The sequence below is a fragment of the Marmota marmota genome, unplaced genomic scaffold (genome assembly GCF_001458135.2).
Source record: "Marmota marmota marmota unplaced genomic scaffold, marMar, whole genome shotgun sequence".
Taxonomy (NCBI): Eukaryota; Metazoa; Chordata; class Mammalia; order Rodentia; family Sciuridae; genus Marmota; species Marmota marmota.
The window spans coordinates 2,691,725-2,710,159 of NW_026000102.1; positions in this window are offsets into that span (position 1 = coordinate 2,691,725).

An 18,435-nucleotide genomic window follows, 5' to 3' on the forward strand; every position below is an offset into this window, starting at 1 on the left:
CTAACGCATAATCCCACTGTACGCGGTGCCATGGCCAAGAGACCAGGGCCCAGGACCTGGAGACCCCAGGACCCAGGCACCTGCGCATCTGCTCCGGGCTTAGGGCAAGCTGTGCTCCCTGAATGAGTGAGCCTGGGGGTTCCGCATCCAGAAGGACCTCAGGAAGGTTATCCTGTGGCTCTAGATCATCAAAAAAATTTTCCTCCACTTTTCCCCAACCGAGCAGTTATTTAGGACTGGGAAGATTTTAAATGAAGCACTGTTTTAAGAGCCAAATCTTAGATTTCCTTCACTGATCCATCGAGGAAGCGTGGCAAAGAGACGCTGCTCTAAGTGATGAGATTTCCTGAGTTATTTAACCTTTGTCATAAATCTATGAGGGCGGGGCTGTTGATATCCTCATTGTAAAGGTGAGAACAGTGACCACCCAAAGTCTGCTGTAGCAGAGGTTGGGACCCAACTGGACACTGTTAGATTCCAAAGTTTGATGTCTTTTCACCTTACTGTGTTGCAAATCAGTCTTTGTTTGGGATCCAGAATTTAAAAACAAAATAAACAAAACAGATACTCTACTGACTGCCGTGGACAGGGTGGGCCTGAATGGGTAGTCCGGCTTCTTTGGTGACATTCTAGGTTCAAGTTCCCAATCTAGTCAGGTGGGCAGCCACTATCAACAACTCAGGGGTCCTTCCAATTTAAGCATGACTCCCAAATCCCTTTAGCAATTGGAAAACTGCTGTTCATGTCAAGGCACTGGGAGGAAATTACAGCTACCATGTGGTTGGTGTGCTGTGCAGGAAGTGTGTGTATTTTAGTGGGTGCTGACGTCTCTGTAGCCACACACCAGGATTATGGTGCCTCCAGCTTCCCAAGGGGTGACTTCCTCAGACCTTGCCCCTTATTCCAAGGGAGAACTTCTGAGGCAGGCTTGGGCACATTTCATGTGATTGGAGCAGCGGGGTCATTTGGGGCTGAAAATCCCACCTTAGATATGTGGGCCCTGAAAAGAATAGTTAACACTAAAAGTCTACTAGTCCTGCTCCCTTCAACATCAACCTTGAACTCTCAGCTCTGATCCAGTCAGATAATTAGATTCTTCTGACCTAAATTTCCCAGAGGAACCCCTGGAGAGTGAGTCCTCTCCTGCAGAACAGTGGGTAGGGGGGCTGGATGCTAAAGAGCAAGTCATGGGCAGTAATCGCTGTGGCTTAGAGCCCCATTGAGCAACCCTGAAGGACAGGATGTGTGTAAAAGGGGCACCAACTCATCAACTCCTGTATTGGTGCTGATACTCTTGTGTGTTACAAAGATACAAAATAATGTGATACTGTAACATCAGCTGATAAACACAGGAATTTTAAGTCTGATTCAAGTCTTAAACCAAGGGTCTGTGTGTTCTGCAGGGCTGAGTAGTGGTGGACGTGCCTCCCGGATCCCAGAAGTACTGCTCCAGCTCCACCCACTCCCACGTGTATTTCATCATTTTCATCAGTGATGCAATCGGTATGATTTGCTCACTTTAATCTTAGAAAAATAATAAGGGTAAATTGTTAGAATTTATCATAAACTTTTCCAATGATGGTTCTAGGTCTAATCTAGAGATATCTTGTACACCACTGGGGTCCTTACAGCAGAATCCTGCTGCCCTCACAAGTTTAGACGTGTCCATCTTCTCTAGTCCCTTCTACTGATTAGAGTGAATGAGCAAAGGCTTCAGAATTAGACAATCCCATTACAAATCCCAGTTCTGCAATTCACCAGCTGTGTGACCTTGAACTAAGTATTTAACCTGTAGAAGTTCGGTTTCCTTATCTATAAAATTGTTCTACATGTTTCCCAGTTGGGCAGGGTGGGGGGGTGTAGTCATTCAACAAACATTAATTGAGCACAGCATGTACAGGGTATTGTGTTAGAATGAAATCAAAGGGTTTTGAAGAATCTCAAAATAAACGCTTCCTAGCATAGCTTGGGATCCATAACACGGAAGTATGGCAAGATTCACTAGAATACAAAGAACAAAGGAGCCTGCAAAGAAAGAAAGAAAGAAAGAAAGAAAGAAAGAAAGAAAGAAAGATGCAGTCCCATTATACATCCACACTACAAGACATATTTATCTTATGAAGTGAACTGAAGTAGAGTGGTTTTTGTCTTATATGTCTTGATCTTATAGCTTCACAAATTAATATGTTGATTCAGAGTCAGACTTTGCTGTAGTTTTCACACTGGGTGGCATGTTATTAGATAGTGACACCTGCTGGCAATGTATGATATTGCAGTATAGCTCTATCAGACACTGTTAATTATGAATGAATTCCTATGGCTTTTAGAAAATAAATAAAGAAATGAGTTTGGTTCTTATGACAATAATCATCACAAAGTTATTTAAAAAAAACACTTCCAGTAAAATAATAGGGAGTAGTCTGTGACCTTGATATTTATCTTGTCTTATCTTAAATGTCTGCCAGACATTTTTATCAGTCATCTTTCAGTATACATATTTTTTAAGTTTGGAAGAACATCTTGAATGTTATTGTATAACTATTTAAACAATAGAAGGGAAATCCTCCTCTATGTATGTATTCCTTTGGTCCCTCAGTATTTACTTTTTATTACATATTGAGAAGCGTAATGAATAGGTCAGGTACTTTTCTGCATACTGGAGAATGGTAAACAAATGGTAAACAGGTTCCTGGCCTTAGAAGATTTCCATTTGAGTGGGTAAGCAGTGGGTGAGACCATTTTAGATAGGAACAGAGAGAAAGAATCACTTTAAATCTATTTGTCATGTGGTCTATTTTTCTTTATCTGGGGGTGAGGGAGAGAAGACCTATATTCAGTAGCTTTTGTTCAGAACTTTAAGACTCTACTTTGGGTGGAGAAAGATGACTTTTCTGTCCCATATGGCAGATCAGACACCTCTAATAGTTGTCCAAACCCATAGAATAAATGTAGATTTTTTTTAAAGCCACATTTATTAAGTGCTACGCATACACCAGAGGCCAGGGACTGTGCTCTGTGCTTTGTTGTGTCATCCAGCAGGACTCTCCTAGGCTCTAGGTACTGGGGTCCTCTCCATTTTATGAGGGGGAAGCTTCAGACACAAAGTGGTTAAGTATAATGCCCAAAGTCCCCAAGCCAGTAAGTGGCAGAGCCAGGACTTGAACCCAGAGCTAGTCCAAAGCCCAGGCTACATATTGGCCCAGGTCAGCCTGAGCATAAACCCAGGGTAGCACAGAATAAGCTGAGCACCACCTTCCTTCCAGATCCTGGAGGAACAAGAGCCAAACAGAAGTCTGTGGAAGTCTGGAGCATGACTGGCCATGTGGCTAGGAAATGGGCAGACACCACCCCCAGAGAGTGGCCCTCCAGTTGGATGAGGGGTCAGCAGAGTTGTTGAGAAGAGAGTGGACATTATGAGGCCCTTAAGTAGGCCCATCCCCACATTTCATTTCACCCCTTAAGTAATTTCCAATACTGTCTGCCCTGCCCCCTTCTCTGCCCCTGTCCTGTGCCATATTGTACTGGGTATAAAAGTGTAGCCCCCAAGGATCACAATTTCCACAACCTGGGAATATAACCTTATTTGAAAATAGGGTTTTTGCAGACATAATCAAGTTAAGATGGGGCCTTACTCAATTAGGGCAGGTACCGCCCCGTGACAAGTGTCCTCATAAGGGGAGATAGGTTTGGATACACGGAGGAAAACACCCTGTGAGGAGAGGGGCAGAGAGTGGTTGTTGTATCCACATGTCCAAAAAATGCCAAGATGTCCCACAACCATCATGAGCTATAAGTGGGAAGGAGAGATTCTCTCCTAGTGCCTACTGACAGGCAGTCACTTTGGTCTTGACCTTGATAGCCACAGGGAACCAGTATGCTGCCTGGGTGGTCTTTCTTCTGCTTCTCCCATCCCAGCCCCATGTTGCACCCTGTCCCACCTCTCCTGGCTCCTCCAGCAGCCCCCCACATTTCAGCTTCTCAAAGTTCTGTGCTTCCTCCTGCTATGACCATGGCCTCCATGCCTGTCCACTGGGGTAGCTCCCCATGATCATCCCCTGCTCTTAATCGTAGCTCCCATCCTTCCCAGTTAGGTTATCACCCCACCCCACTGTACCTTCTCTCACACGCCCCTCCCTGATGGCACTTGTCACAGGGGAAGTTTCCACACTTAGGCCTCTGATTCTTTGATTCGTCCCCATCATGGCAATTTCAGGAGGGGTTGTGCTGGCTTCCCACCAAATCCTAAAGGCTCATCTCAGACCTTGGCATGTAGCAAGTCCTTGTACCAATCGGTCATAGCCAGGAAACAAACCAGCCCAACACTCAGTGGCTCTAAACCACATCATTTATTCTCAGTCATTTCTGCAAGGTGCCTGGGGCCAGCTGGTCCTCCTGGGCTTGGGGTCTGGACTGCCTAGGCCTGGCTCACAGATGGGCATCAAGTGTGCCTATCCTGAGGCTCGGGATGAAGGGGTTGGTGGAAACCCGAGGAAGCTCTGCCCCTGGCAGTGGTAAAGGAGCCAAGAAGGAAAGCCCGAGGGCACAGTGCACTTCAAGTCTCTGCCTGAGTCTTGCCAGCTCCCTCCCCAGTGACACAAACAAGTCACATGGCTGAGCCCCAGGTCCAGGGGTAGAGAAGGATGCTACTCCAGTAGGTGGAGTTGGGGGACAGTCAATATTTTCTTTATAATCATCTCCTGCTGTCCCTAGTCAATATTTGTTGAATAAACGGAGACATTTGCTTGAGCAAACTTGTCATATGGACACAAAAGAATCTGGTGGTGAGCTGAAGGAGGGTCCTGCATGCCTTGCAAGTTCTACAGGCCACAGGCTCCTGAGTTCTGAGATGGCCTTGGGGACAGTGTCCTCAAGATCCGAATTAAGGCCCTGGGGAAATACATAAAGGTGTCCACCCACGATCACCATGGAGTGAGGAAAACTAGACATTCTGGTGTTCCCAGAGGAGGACTCTGGGTGAAGATTCTCTCTTCTCACTTCCTCATCATCCCCAAGGCCTCTCCCCCTTACAGTGGCCCCACTGATGCTCCAGCCTGAAGTTCTGCCCAGCTAGCCCTGGTTGTGGTTCACCCGAAAACCCACAGAAAAGACCTCTGTGTTTTCACCCTGCTCCCTGCTCATCGTAAGAGTACTGCATGCTCCCATGTTCTAGAAGTTACCTTAAAGACCCCCTCCCCAGAGGCTGGCAAGAGTGGGTCAGCACCTTTCCTACCCTCCTGGAACACAGGCTGAGCAACCCTGAGATCGCAGAATTATCCAGTGTTGGGGGGTAGGGGGCGTGATCCTCAAACGCCCGTGGTGGTCGAGCAGGGAAGTTCAGGCATGCAGAGCTAAGTGGCTTTGCTCAAGACTCAAAACAAACTGGTGACAAATGCTAGAAATTATCCTTTGAGCTTTAGCATTAAATTCCAAGAAGGAAAGCAGAAATGTTTGTAAAATCCTTGTGCCATTAACCCCAAGCAACCTCAGAAGTCACACAGGGCGTCCCTCCTTCTTCCAGAAGTGAGCCCCAGGCCCAGCCCATGGACATCTCTGTAGGGATCCGTACTTCCATAAGGATTTCTGCTGTGCAGTAGTTCTCAGCAAGGTAGATGATCAAGTGGGTACCCAACAGCAGGGGTCCACGTGGTCAGCTCAGCCTCGACTTTAGGAGAATCCCCTCTTCTGCCTTTGCCTTAGGTTCTTCATCCGTAAGGTGGGGTAGGATGGAGAACAGCTATAGCAAACCTTTCCCTGGCCTCTCCCACTTCCAGGCCCAGGGGTCGCTGAGTCTCCAATCTGTCCTGCTCTGTAGGAACCCTGGCTGGCTTCCCACAGGCAGAACCTGAGAGTGACTCCCGGGTCCTCATCTAACCTTCCTGTTGCCACGGAGGCCTGGAGCACCCATGTGTGGTCAGCTCAGAGGATGTCCCACGGCAGCAGACAGTTGTTCCTTGCCACTTCTTTCCTTCCCCTGTGATACTAGGATCAAACCCAGGGCCTGGAGCATGCTAGGCAAGTGCTCTACCACTGAGCCACATCCCCAGCCATTTTTATTTCCAGACAGGGTCTCACTAGTTTACCCAGGCTTGTCTGGAACTTGCGATCCTCCTGCCTCAGCTTACAGTCAGTTGCTGGGCAGATGTGCTCCACGTGGGTTTGTGTGATACATCCTTGGGATTGTTTCCCCTCGGGCAGGATCACTGAGCTGTTGCTGGGTTCTTCTCATTCTCTCCGCCAGATGGCGCTTGATCTTGATTTGTTCCATTGCTGGTGATGTTAACTTTGATCTCTTAATTAAGATGATGTCTGCCAGAATTATAAAGTTACTCCTTTTCCCTTTGTAACAAGCAAGGAAACCATGCTGGGTTGGAGCAGCAGACCAGAGGGCCCCACAATGGAACCAATGGGTGATCTCATATACCTGAAGGCATCGGGAGAGTCACGGTTCTACCAAAGATTTGGAGGGGAGAATTAGTGATAGGAAATTAAAAGACAAGGCAATAATTAACTACAGGAAAAACAAACAAAAAAATCCCAGAAAAGGAAAGCAATTGTTCAGTGTTTAAATAATATTCATATAATCATAATAATGACACAATGAATATTGAATTAACCAAAAATTGTGGTACATGCTGAAGCTGGAAGAAGAGAGTATGAGTCTTCATCTCTCATAGGTAGAAGATGATCATTAATATTAATAGTTAATATTAATAATAAGCACCAGCACTTACTGGGAGCTTCTTATGTGCCAGGTGATCTGTTCCTTCATGACTTTAATATTTATCCTGGGAGATTCTAGACATTTAGGTGAGGTCAAAGATGAAAGCATCATGAAACAATAGTATAAGCAGACTACTGAGAAATGTGACAGCAAATAACAGAACATCTAAAAAGAATTCAAGTAGTCACCTCCTGGTGTAGCAGCTGGGCATGGGCAGGGGTGAGGCAGGAAACTGCTGGGAGTGGGGGTTGCTTTATTTGTGATATTTGTGGCTGGGATATGACTTCATGGCAGAGAGCTGGCCTAGATGCATGAGGCCCTGGTGGGATCCTCCGCACTGCAAAGTAAATAAATTGAACGTGTCTCATTCTGTTTGGGATGCTGTAACCAGAGGCCATAGGCTGGGTAGCTTTTAAAAACAGAGATGTATTTCTCATGGTTCAGAGGCTGAGATGTCCAGGATGAAGGCATCAGCAGTGTGGGGGAGGGCCTGTTTCCTCCACGGTGTGGCCTATCTTTGGGGGAGTCCTCGCAGGGGAGAAGGGCTAAGGGGTCTTTTTCAGGCCTCTTTTATGAAGACACTAGTCCCATTTGTGGGGAACCACCCCCAGGACCTAACCATCCAAAGGACCCACCTCCTAATGCTGTCACCTTGGGGGCCAGGGCCTCACTGCATAGATTTAGGGAAGACACAAACACTCAGACCACAGCAGCCCATGTTGCCTTCATCCACAGGAAAGGGAGATCCCAACAGTACTCAAGGGCCCCTGGAGCCCCATCAGCTTCCTGTATGTCCTCCAGAGAATTGCCAGACCCATCCCTGCCCTCTACCTCGCGAGCCGCACCCCACACTCGGGTCTCCCTCTCTTCTTCCCCCTTAGCTATCTGCCTTGGCTCCCACGGGGGCACACGGGTGTCTCCCTAGGGTTCCACTGCACTGTGTGGCCCTGTCTGAGCCTTCTCCCAAGTGAAGCCAGCCATAGTGACGTAAAGGCACAGCCCTTGGGCCCAGGGGCCTCTCCTCCCAGGCAGAGCTTAGCCCTGGCACCTGACCAGAGGGAGGCACTCCTGCCCCACCCACTGTCCACTGACCCTCACCGTCCTAGTGGGTCTGGCAGGTGGCCCTAGGCCAGACCCAGCTGCCAAACATCACTGCCTCCCTGTCAGTTCTTACAGGTCACCTGACCACTCCCCCCACACCCCTCCACCCTCTGATTTACTGGTGCCATGGAATGGAGAAGCCCCGGGCTTTGATGGGAGACTGTCCCTCTCTGGCTACGTGGTGCTTGGGATATTCTGAGGGTCAAATGCCCTGCATCCACCCTCTCTGGGAGGCCTCTTGGCAGTGGGCAAGCCCCCATCCTGAACTGTGCATCCCTTGAGCCACAGCAGCTCGGTGTCGGGGCCACCACATCTGGGTGAGGTCCCAGGGTGCCCACTGGGAACCCAGAAGGTGGAGGCCTGGGGTGGCACAAACTGATGTTCTTTTCTGTTTAAAGAAAAAACACAAATCAATATTTTTCAAGTCCCAGCTAAGAAGCTCCTTCTTTGGCAGAGGGTCTGTGTGCCTGGGTGGTGGCTGGCCCAGTCTACAGTGAGGAGGGGAGAGCAGGAGAGGGAGAGCTGGGCCTTCCGCCTCCCTGGGCTGGATCAGGAGGGCCTCTGGCATCTGGTTTTAAGTGCACAGTCTGTTTTTCCCCTGCTCGACCAGCAGGTTTGCCTGGAGTTCCAGAAGGAACTTTCAGGAAATTGGTGGCAATTTGAACCCAGTCTCCTTCCGGCCTCTGTGTCTCATTCTGACACCAGACCACCCAGGCGGCTGGCACTCACCAGGAGGGGCTGAACTCTTTCGGGAGCCGCATCCGGGAGACACTGTAGAGGCGATGCCCAGGCCTGGGCTGGCTTCAGAACTGTTAGTCTGTGGTCTTGGGTCCAGGGCTCGCCGGGCCTCTGGGCCCAGTAGGAATGACTACACAAAGATACACAAGGTCTTTAGCTGGACAGGCCACACCTGGCTCCTGGGAAGGCCATGGGGACTCCAGCAAAAATCCAGAGAAGTGGTGTCTCCCCTGAGGGAGCTCCAGTCAAGGAGTGGACATGCTGTGGCGGTGAGGCCTTGTCACCTGGCCACACAGGTGCCGAGAAAAGCCAAGCACACTGCCCTGCTGGGACCCCGGCCTCCGCCAGGCATGGATCCTCTGTCGAAGGCGGCTCTCCAAGAAGGTTCTGAGCTTTCAAAGGCTCCCAGTCACTCCCAATAGATCCTCAGGTGGCCACAGCCTTCTGGGAGCCCGACAGAGGTGTGTGGCAGTGGCCCGCAGAGCCAGGCTGGATGCTGAGCAGCCCCTGGAGAGGAGACATCAGCAGGCAGGGCCACAGGCCAGCGCAGAGACCTGACTTACTGAGTGCCGGCTGTGTACCAGGCAGGGGGCCACAGCGATGAGCAGATGGCCTTTGACCCCAACTGGGGAGGGCTGTCACAGAGAAATCACAGTTTGGTGTGGACAGGACCCTGCCTGCCTTCTGGCCGGGGACCCTTCATCCACCATCATGCCTGCACTCAAGAATGAATGAACCAACAAATAGACTGGGGCTGGTGTGGAGCCCCCCACCGCTGGCCCACGATCATACCACAGCCACACCCATCCAGACCCCACCCCAGTGACAAACCCTTGGATGATCCCCCAGTGCCGTGAAGTGATTCTCAAACTTCCCCCCAAACCACCCTGCCTCCTCCAATGGAATTATCCTGACGTCCTTACTTATATTTTAAATTTGAGAGTGATGGAGTTTTCCATTCTGTTTCAGAGCAAGAAAAATATTTTTCTCCCATTCTTGGAGACACTTTTGTCTGGGAGATAGAGCCACCCTCATCCTGTGGCTGGACGGGGTCGTCAGTTTGAGAGGCTGGGATGGACCCAAGGCTGCATCCAAGCTCTTTGGCTGAACTTCAAGGCCTTGGACTCCCACCTCTATCAGCCTCAGCCTCCTGAGCCGCCCACCTGGAGCTGTCACATCCTGTGGCCCAGAACTGCGTGTGGCTCCCACCTGAACTGTGCTACTTCAGCCCCTGCCTTGGAATCCCCTCCTGAGGCCCAGCCCTTCTCCCAGCTGGAGTCTACTACTCATCCTTCAAGAACACCCAGCTCCCCGGACTTCCCAGTCCCAGGTGGGGTCAGTGCTCTGCCCTGGGCCCCCCCTATCATCAGATTCTAAGGCCTTGTTAGAATTCTGTTTCCTGTCTGTGTTATCTGGGCTTTTTCATTGAGGACATCAACAACAAAACAAAAATCAAATCAAAGTGGCTTAAGTTGTGAAAAAAAGGGTGAGATGGATTGGTCACACCCTGGGGAAGGCGCGGATGGAGACGGCCATTGTGGCAGGCAGCTGGACCCTTGGTCTCTTGTTCGCCGCCTCCTTCTCCTGGACGGGCTTCTGGAGAGGAAGGGGCCTGGCTGCTGCTCTCCAGGCAGACACCCAGGAACAGCTCCGCGTCCAAGCAGAGAAATCTCCTTCCCACCAACTCCAGGTCGAAGAGTCGGGGCAGTGGGTGAGCCTAGGCCCCACATCAAATTAGGACTCTCAGGAGCTTTGAAAGGTCCTTTTACAGAGGAACAGACCCATTAGGGAAGCCCTCAGGAGCCCTCTGGGGCTGCCCTCCAGGCCCGCCAGGGTCAGTGGGAGGTGAGGAGAGTGGAACTCCAAAGCAGAGAGCCAGGCTCTCAGGCCACCTCGTCCCTGCTCCTTGATGGGTCCAACCTGAGTCGGGGCCAAGAGCTCCTGAGGCGATTATGCAGAGCACCTCCCACCAGACCAGGCCGAGGCCAGTGGAGGGGGCTGCTGGGCAGCCAGAAGGCCTCCACCAAGGGCCTGGGCTGCCTGCTCCCAGCCCCTCTCTGCACCTTTCTGTGACCAGGGGCTGGGCCCTCAAGCTTCCAGCCTGGGGCATCCACCCTCCTGTGGTGAAAGGCTGGGAGCTGGATCCACAGGATGGAAGGGGGCCGGGAAGGTCAATGCCATGGTCACTGCACCCCCGAGCCCACTACTGGCCTCTTTCTCTCCGTGTCCAGGGTTAAAGACACGGATGAATGGGGCCGTCACAGAGCTCACCCATGGGCCACTCGAGTGTGTTTTGGGCCCACCTTCCAGGTGTGGACTTAGATTAGGGACAGTGGAAGGAGGCGGGCCTCTGTTCCTTCACACCACACGGGACCTCTTCTGGGGGCCAGAGACAGACACGCCCAGATGTCCTGAAATCTGAGCTCAGGAGAGACCCGCTGGGCTGCCTGCCTGCTGGGTAGAGCCACCAGCCTAGGAGACATCCCAGAAGGGACCTGAGTCAGAAGGCAGAGGGCGGCTGGAGATTGCAAAGAGGAGGAAGGAAAGACTGAGGACCCGTGGAGAAAGAAGCCCAGAGAACCCTGTTTGGTGAGAGTCACAGGGAGCATTCTTCCTTAGGGCCCTCCCACCAGGCGCTGAGCAGGGCAGCTGTGAATGAGCAGAAGGACAGACATGGCCCTGAGACTGGAGGAGCGGATTCATCCCACCCAGCCGCTCCCAGGTCCACCCTCTGCCATTGTCACCTGAGGTCCAGCGCCCCAGCCTCCCACCTCTCAGCTCGTCCTGGCACCTGGCTGGCTGGGAACATCATTTGCATCCAAGAGTCGGGTGCTGACCTCTGGCTCCCCGACCCCCTGCATTGCATCTTAGGATTTGGGGAAAATCCTCGACTGTAGCACGTGAAGTCATAATATTTACAAGGAATCAGACTTGGTAAGAAGTTAGAGGAATGCAAATCAAAACTACACGAAGATTTCATCTCACTCCAGTCAGAGAAGCAATTTCAAGAATATAAGCAATAATAAGTGTTGGCAAGGATATAGGGGAAAGGTACACACGTATATTGTTGGTGGGACAGCAAATTGGTACAACCACTATGGAAAGCAGTACAGAGATATCTCAGAAAACTTGGAATGGAACCACCATTTGACCCAGCTCTCCCACTCCTTGGTTTATACCCAAAGGACTTAAAATCAACATACAGTGACAAAGCCACATCAATGTTTATAGCTGCTCAATTCACAATAGCTAGACTATGGAACCAACCTAGGTGCCCGTCAACAGATGAATGGATAAAGAAAATATGATATATATACACAATGGAATATAACTCAGTCTTAAAGAAGAATGAAATTATGGCATTTGAAGGTAAATGGATGGAGCTGGAGACTATCATACTAAGCAAAATAAGCCAGTCCCCCAAAACCAAAGGCCAAGTATTTTATCTGATAAGCAGATGCTGATCCAAATGGAAGGGGTGCAGGGAAGAATGAAGGAACTTTGGATTGGGCTGAGGGGAGTGAGGGGAGGGGAGGGGGTGTGGTGGAGGGAAGGACAGTGGATGAGATGCACATTGTTACCCTAGGTACGTGTGCGACTGCACTACCAGTGTGACTCTGCACCATGGACAGCCGGAGGAAGGAGAAGTTGTGCTCCATGCGTGTACAATGTGTCAAAATGCTTTCTACTGTCGTGTATAACTAACTAATCAGAACAAATTTAAAATAATAAATAATTAAATTAAATTAAATTAAAAGAAAACACCTCTAAGAACGGAGAGGCTGTGGTGGCCTTGGAAATTTTGCGGTCTCAGGAGTCATTTCAGCAGCTGGCTGAGGGGGAGCTGAGGGGAGACCCCAGCCTCCTTACTTCTCAGAGCCCACAGATGCCCTGCGCCCCGGCCCTCCTGCCGGTCCCGCCGCCCTCTGCTCTGGAGCACAGGGCCGCAGAGCAGGCGGCTGCAAACACACCCCTCCTGAGGGGCTCTTGGGGGAAGGCTGGCTCCCGAAATAACTTGGTGATTAGAAAAGTCCCTTCCCTACAGCACCGAGTAACAGCTGCCGAGCGCTGTTTCTGTGAACGAGCAGCAGGCATTTGGTGAAGGTTCTTCCCTCTCTCCAGGGTCTCACATCAGCCCATGCGGCAGACACAGCTGGGCTCTGCCAGCGTCTTTTCTGGCAGCGACCCACCCAGTTGGCGCAGTGCCCCAGGATGGATGACCAGCCCCGTCACCATCCAGTGACGGATTCCTTGACAGCCCCCCAGAACTCCCATGCAGAGGTGCTCCGGGCGACCCCAGAAGAAGGCGGAGCCTTGAAGCCCCATGGAGCAGCTCTTGATGAAGGCTGAACCCCAATCGCTCACATCAAGAACTGATCACTGGGGGCTGGGGATGTGGCTCAAGTGGTAGCGCGCTGGCCTGGCATGCGTGCGGCCCGGGTTCGATCCTGAGCACCACATACAAACAAAGATGTTGTGTCCACTGAAAAATAAATAAATAAATATTTAAAAAAAAAAAAAAAGAACTGATCACTGAAGGAGGAGGCTGGCAGGGATGGAGGGCGGTGGAAAGCCTTCCCTGGCCGCCTCCCTGGGTGTTAGCACATGACCCAGGCTGGACCCAATGAAGCTCGGAGTCTTGGCCATCAAGATTCGGTGAGCTGCTGGTGATCATCTTCCCTTAGAGGGAAAGTAAACAAAAGGCAAGAATGAGACCATTGGGCAGAGTCAGGTTGCCTAACAAAATACAGGTCGCGGGGTAAACTGAATTTCAAATTAGCAACCAGTAATTTTCTTTGAAGAAATAATGTTTAGTATAAGTATGTCCCAAATGTTGCCTGGGATATACTTATACTAAAATTCCATTGGTTCCTTGTCTGAAATTCAGATTTAACTGGGCATTGTCGAGATATACTTGCTGCATCTGGCAACCCTAGTGTATGGGAGTTGAACTCAAAGTTTCCTGGCACCACAGCCTGACTTCCCCCTGCTCTTCCAAGGAGGGGAGTCAAGGGATAATTTCCTTTTTAAAAAAATCTAGCTTGAGCAGGGTTTCTGTCCCTTACAGCCAGAGGAGTCCTGGTTAACATAGCAACAGATGGTTAACATTCAGAAACAAACATGGAAATCCAGGGGACGGGAAGCCCAAAGTTCAGAGCCCTGGGCTCCAGGACTCTTGAAGGAGGACTTCTGGGCTGAAGGCAGACTCTCCACTTCTCTCGGTGGCGGGTGCCATGCTGTCTGCACAGGGTGTGGCTGGTGCGGACCCCACGCTCACTCCTCTTGCTTCTGAGGCAGAGCTTCCCTGGCCTCCATCCATCCCTGGGGACATGGCCCCTCTGATCCCTCCCTTGCTTTCCTCTCTAGGCCACTGTTTTCTACTGAGTTTAAAATGATGGTCATGTCGGTGTTTGTTTTCCATTTGCAACGCAGTCTGTGCCTGCCAGGCCACCAGAAACCTCACGCTGCCAACATTTTAGAACGAAGGTTTCCTTGCACAATAAATACCCTTCGCGGCAGCCCTACTGTCTGCAGTTGGAGTTGGGAATCACCTAAATGGCCAGCCAGGGAGGACTGGGGAGTTCCCAGGATGCTTGCCGTCCCTGGGGTATCATGCATGGGATGAAACTGTGAGCGTGAAGACCGTGAGGCCGTATGGAGCACGCTCAGGATAGGACAGAATATGGAAACAGAACACTCAACTGCTTGTAGACAGAGCCTGCTGCCTTGTAAGGGGCCCCAGGAGGAGAGTGGGGGCTGCCCGTCACTCCCTTCCTACCAGGTTTTTTATGGTGCTTCTTTTTACATATATAGATTTCCAACGGGAGAAAACCCACCCTTTGCTTCTCCTCCTGGGTAGGAGTGCAGAGTGGCCGACCTTGGCTCTTTGGACCACAACATTAAATGCCTGAAGAGGATAAAGGAAAAGGAGGTGGCAGCCTGTGCGTCTTAGTGACAGTCACTCCTGGCTTACTGGTGTTTCCTGCTGAGACCAGCAGGAACGCACTTCCCAGAAGAGGAGAGAAGCCAGAGTTGGGTAAAGCGGATCCCACTCTTGGCTGGAGCCCTGGTCTGGGACCCGACTGAGGCAGGGGAGGCGCAGATGCCTGGGGTCAGCCTTGAGCTGCAGGTTTGCCCAGCAATTTCTCTCCCCGGAGCAAGTGCTCCAGATGTGACCTAGTGGCTTTGCCACTTGGTAGCTGTGACCTTGGGCAAGTGAAGTGACCTGTCAAGCCTTAGTTTCTTACTTGCAAAATGAGGACCTGAAGGCCTTGGCCGTGGCTGAAATCCCAGCCACTGGAGGCTGAGGGGGGAAAAACTGCGAATTCCAGGCCACGTTCAGCAACTTAGTGAGACCCTGTTTCAAAATTAGACAATAAAGAGGATGGGGATGTAGCCCAGGGGCAGAGTGCTTGCCTAGCATTATGAGGTCCTGGTTTCCATCCCCTAACACTGCAAATAAATAAATAAATAAATAAACAAATAACAAATGAATAAGAAAATAAAACAGGTTCTCCTGCCTGGGCTGTGGTGGCCGTGGTGGCTTTACCTTATAATGGCAGCAGCCTCCATGCTGTGGCCTTCCAGAGAGTGTGCCTCACAGAGCACTGGGGTGGAAGGAGCCAGGGGCACTCAAGAATCTGCTGTGGGGAGCAGAAGGGAGCCCAGGGAGCCTCCAGGAAGACGACTTTGGTTAAAACCGTGAGCGCAGAGACAGCAAGGGCCAGGACAGCTTCCTGGAAGCCGGGTGGACGACCCCAAAACACGGGAGCAAAGGCCGGATTCCGGGGAACCAGGAGCAGGAGCTCTGCGGCACAGGGGCTCCGGGCCCTGTGCCCCTCTGCGCAGCGCAGGCCTGGGCGGTCAGCCGTGGTGCACAGGCACAGTGGACCCGGGGACTCCTGCCGTGCACGGTGGAGCCCAGCCTCGCGGGAGGACACAGAGGGTGGGTGCACTTCAGGCAGGAGAGAAGGAGATGCAGAGGGAGGTGTCCTCCAGGGCAGAAGAGGTGTCTGGTGTTTGGGCTCCAGGAGAAGTGGGAGGCAGCTGGGGCAGAACACCGGTGAACAAGGGAGAAACCATGAAGCACCCTGACTAAGAATAATGGACCCGCTGGACACAGTGGCGCACGCCTGTCATTCCAACTGCTTGGGCGGCTGAGGTAGGAGGATTGAGAGTTCAAAGCCAGCCTTGGCCACTTAGCTTAGCGAGTCCTTGTCTCTAAATAAAATATAAAAAAGGGCTGGGGATATGGCTCAGTGGCTAAGCGCCCCCGGTTCAATCCCTGACACAAAAAATAAAACAAAACAAAAAAAGAATAATATACCTAAAAGAGCAGGGGACAGATGATGGGAAGGTGCTGGAGAGTCGGTGTCGACACTTGGCAAAGTCAACAAACCCCAAGATGGAAACCGAGGCAGGGAGTGAAAAACCACACGAACTAGACTCCTGCTCCCTGATGTCTTCCATATGCTCCTATCGTTCAAGAGAGGTTTCGGAAACAGAATTTATTATGTGACAAACTATTTATTTGCGGTTGAGCAATTCCTTCAGTTTCAAGCGAAATTATTAATGTACTATTAAAATCAGCATTAAGAGAAGGATCCCAGATTTATAAAGGATTTTTGATCCCTTCTTCTCAAATCTATGTCTTAAAGAACATTCACCTAAAGCTACTTTGGCTGATTTCTGGGGACTGGATTGCTGTGATTGTTGCCTTCACACCCATCTGTGTGCTCATCTGCACTGTTCAAATTCATTAATAGCAAGAAGCACGCATGAGTTCTTCAGAAATATTAGTGATTTTTTTTTTCTTTAAAAAAAGAAGGTATAGCCAGGTGTGGTGGTGCACACCTGTAATCTCAGACACTCGGGAAGCTGAGGCAAGAGGATTTTGAGTTCAAGGCCAGCCTCAGCAATTCAACAAGGTTCTAAGCAACTTAGTGAGACCCTGTCTCTAAATAAAAAGTAAAAAGGGCTGGGGGTGTGGCTCAGTGGTTAAGTGCCCCTGGGTTCAACCCCTGGTACAACAAGAGAGAGTGTGTGTGTGTGTGTGTGTGTGTGTCTTGTGGTTAATGGTGAGTGAGGAAATCTGCTTGGCTTAGTACCCCCTCTTTGTGCTCTTCTGGTTTTTGTTTGTTTCAGTAAAAATGAGACTAATGGAACGGCGGGGGAGGGGCCTGACTGTCAGCCTGACTTACTTTATGGTTTTTATCTTCAAAAGTGCTTCTTCAAATAAAATATGGGGGTAAGTGTGGCGTTAGCCAGGGGTTGGGGTGGGCAGAGGAGGCTGGAGTAAACATCACCCCAAAGGGCAGAGTGACCAGCGGAGTGACCAGAGGGCACAGGCTTTGGACCAGCGGAGCTGAGCGGCCCCTTCGTTCCCCGGCAGTGGGTGCTGATCTACTACAGCAGGCAGGAGATGGTCAGGCTTGGGAACATCAGGCCCTCCAGTCCCCAGAGCCAACAGGGAAACTGGCCCACAATGGCTGCACCACCCTTCCTTGTACCCCAGGCCACTCTGGACAGGAGATCCTCCCCCTCTGGAGATGTCACACGCCAAGCTCTGCTCTGGCACCACCACCTCACCGTCCACCCTGCAGGCCCCCCGGCACCCCCTGCTCCCAGACCCCAGCTCCTGTCTTTCTCCCCACCCTTGGGTGCCTTTCCCCTCCCTCCTGGTGGCAGGGCAGCTGTGGAGGCCTCCCTGGGTTACTGAGGGACACCCCTGGGCAGCATCTCCCTCAGAAGCAGAGGGCACAGGCTTTGTGTCTGGAGGACCAGAGTCCAGCGAGTGTCCAGCGGTCATGGCGGAGGACACCTGGACCTACCAGGGCTCTCGTGGCTACTGCTCACTCGCATGTTCACAACCGCACAAAGCCAAGACTCTGAAGCACAGGAGTCAGGAAGGCCCGGCCTCTGCAGCCTTGCCTGGGAGGACGGGTGAGTGGGGGAAGGAACGGGGCAGACGGAAGGCACCCCAGAAGCCAGCCTCTGCCCTGGTAGGAGCTGGGCACCAGCCGACCCCATGCTGGAGAGCCGGGCCAGGTGGCTCCTGGGCTCTCCCCCCGTCCCCAGCCCTGCAGCTCCTGCTTCTGTTGTGACAACCTCCTCTCCTGCCCTTTCCTCTGCTCTTGCTTTTTTCAAACTGTGGTTTATCGGGAGAATGGTTCAAATGGGGTGATAAGAAAACAGCTGAGGTTGGACAGCTGGGGACCAAGCAGTTACCGCCCTGGGCTGAGGGACTCTGACCCAGGACAGAGAGCTGCCCTGATTGGCCCAGATCACGTCCATTCGGGTCAGTGCAGGGTTTCTGCTGGGCTTCCGGAGAGACTGGCCGGAGCTCCCGGGTCTTGTATTACAGGGTCCCGCTGATGTCAGCTGGTTTAAGGTGAACGGTCTGCAGGCAGGCTGCAGGTGAGACAGGTTCTGGGGACGTCCTGAGTGTGCTTTCCTTGGCTCCTGGGCTCCGCTGTCCCCGCTGCTGCCCCACCCTCAGGCCTCCTGTGGTGCCGACTCAGCTGCCCGGGCTCCTGGCTGCACACCTGTTGGTCTGAGTTCAGAGAACTGGGGTGGCTTGGCCTAAGTCTGCGTGGTCACTCTGATCTGGCCAAGTTGGGCCCTGGGCCCTCTCCACACGGTGGGGAGGGCATCCTGACCAGCCAGGCTCGGGTCACATGCCACATCCCAGCTGTTAGAACTCCCCAGATTGCACATATGAGCTCCCCAAAGGGGGACAGGCACCGGGTGATCCTTCCTCACTGGCCTCGGGGTCACAGGATGGGACCCCAGCCTCCAGGTGGGAGGTAGTGAGCCCACCTTCCCACATCTCTGCGAGGACAGCAGAGCTGATGACTGTCACCACCAAGGAGCAG